Here is a 2,663-nt window from a genome sequence, read left to right on the forward strand (position 1 = left end):
ATATTAATAGTTAAAATTTAAAATAAAATAACAATATATGCACATAAAAATTGTATTTTCGCACGTAAGTAATAATCAATTCAAGTATTTAAATTTTAAAAAATACAGATAATACATAAAAAGTTAAATTCAAAAAAATTAATTAATTAAAAAATATTTAAAAAGGTAATAAATCTAAAATGTAATAGATATGAAAAGTAATAAGAATTAAAAATATATGTGAAATATGCATGTCACCCTTCCTCGGTCTCATCCCCATATTTATCTGTTACAATGCATGTGATGGTGGGTGAATCCCAGGCAGTCAACAAATATCTTTTCTGTAGGACATCAATACCCAGTTTCTCTATGAAGCTCCTGGTTGTGCTAAGTATATTTCTGCGAGCTCCGAACCAGATGGCTCTCGCGTTGAAGTATCTTTCCCCGAGGCCCTCACGGAACTTTCCTTAAGAAAAGAGTTAACTTTTCTTCTTTATTTGTCTGATCAAGTTCATTACTTCCATATCTCACGGTGGGGTCCAGAATGATTCCGGACTCCCCTGTCTTAGGAAAAACGGAAATATTAGCATATTGTGAGGATCTATCCGCATCTGTACAGTAGACCTCGTCAAATCTTTTTTATTAAGGAGCCTCAACTCGTATTTTTCACCGTGGTGCTGGCGTGTTATTAGGGGGAGTTGTAGGGGGAATTTCCCAGCACATGTGCTGGTGCTTCAAGCTCTGTGTTGCATTTGCCACAAAGGGCTTCTCTATTCTGTCTGCTAACAACTGGGACTCCACGCATGGGTGCTTAATAGATATTCAATTTCAGACCATGTGACTATTCAGAATCTATAAGTATTTCTTTCTCATATACATAAACTTGTTCGTTTTCGGAGTCTCTTTAAAATGGTGCACTTCAATACCATGCCCCCTGTATTTGGCCCATTACACAAACGCATATTCAAAAAGCTCTCACACTCTGATGTTCCTGTTCAACAGTCAGTGTATACACACATTTAGGAATCTCAACTGGATAAGCGAACGTGGATTGGAATAGGGCATCAGGTTCAAGGACAGTCGATGAGCATTGTTACCTGGACCTCCTTCGAGCGTACAACATCGTCGTGGAGGAGTCCGAAGGGAGCCCAATAAAGACCTTGACACTCCTGGGAATCATTTTGTGAATGCCATCTAAAATCTCACAAAGCAAGGAAAAGCTGAAGCTTTTTTCAAATTTCAGCCAATTTTCGTTTAGGATGCACATTCTCAGTAGAGCTACAGCTGCCGAGAATGTGCATCCTAAATATTTTATGGTTTAACTTTGGATTTTCTGTGCACCTCTGTCGAAGCGGTTCTGATATAATAGTAACAAACGTTAAAAAAACAATTAACATTTTTTATAAGTTATAATAACACTGCACACGTTATGATAAACCTATTCCAGTTTTCGTCAAAACCAGTGACAGATAGTTCATTCTTGATTTTTTTTTTATGTTAAGGGGGCCCAGTAGGCGGTGGGGTGAAGATGGTGAGGGCAACTACTAAAGGGAATGTTGTTTTCTCACTTTGTAAAGAGTGCCATAACTTCCAAAAGTTACTGTGATTGTGAACACTAAAAACTAAACAAACTTTTTCGCTGTTTTATTGAAAAAAATGGCTGTAACTTGGTCTAATAGTAACATTATAGCAATATCATAAGATATAGAAGGACTCATAGATTGCGGAGCCCTGGACCATCGTAATGTAAAGATGGTACTGAATGAGAACAAGATCCGGGTGTGTTTGTTGACCACATTAGACCAAAAGTGTAGTTACACTTTTTTCATTCTCAATATGTATCTATAAGTCGGCTAACTATCAAAGGGATTTTTCTTAATACTACCTACTGAATCAGCGGTTTGATTTCCCCATCTAGATGAGTGGGCTTTGAAATCTTCTGTCAATTGTGTCTGACTGTTCCAGATATATTCTAGCCAGCTAAGACAGCACTGGTTTTTAGTGGATTATAAGTAAAATAAAAATATCATCTACCATTTTCGATTGCTATCTTGACTTGCATAGCTTAACATAGATTAGCTTGTTTATCGTTTACACCAATTCCATTCATAACATAGCAGTGGCATTATTTTTTTTTTTTTTTTTTTTTTTATATCGAAATCCATACCTGCATTAAACAATTGACAATTAGTTGGAAGGAAGAAATCTTGGAAGTGAAAAACAATTTAGGACATCATGGCTTTTTTTGAGGTATGTGGCTCTCAAAGGGGTGCAGCTGTTAAATCTGGAATCTCCGTGAAAACTTAAATCTGGTTTGTGAAGCAGCTGAATCACATGCTTTGGAACTCCCAGTAACCTTTTTAGAGATTTCTCATGAGGATCACAGGATCTGAAGAAAATAGTAGTTATTGGTTGGAATAATAGTAGTTGTTAGGACAAACCTTTCCTTCATAAAAACTTTGTTTATATCTTCTATTGCTTCTTTAGACAATTTTCCAATAGGTGAAGTCGCTTTCTGAATGAAAAAAAGGCCCGTAAATCAATTTTTTGTGAACTATAAAAGGTATCATCCATATTTCGTAGTAATCCTGCGTCTTAAGTAGTTTTTCTTTATAAAACAATCGGTTCCTATTTTCTTATATATTTTTTATTGTTCCACAAGTTCATACCATCCATATATATAT

This window comes from Halyomorpha halys, unplaced genomic scaffold (assembly GCF_000696795.3).
Source record: "Halyomorpha halys isolate HHAL.00 unplaced genomic scaffold, Hhal_1.1 Scaffold251.1, whole genome shotgun sequence".
In the NCBI taxonomy this organism is placed as follows: domain Eukaryota; kingdom Metazoa; phylum Arthropoda; class Insecta; order Hemiptera; family Pentatomidae; genus Halyomorpha; species Halyomorpha halys.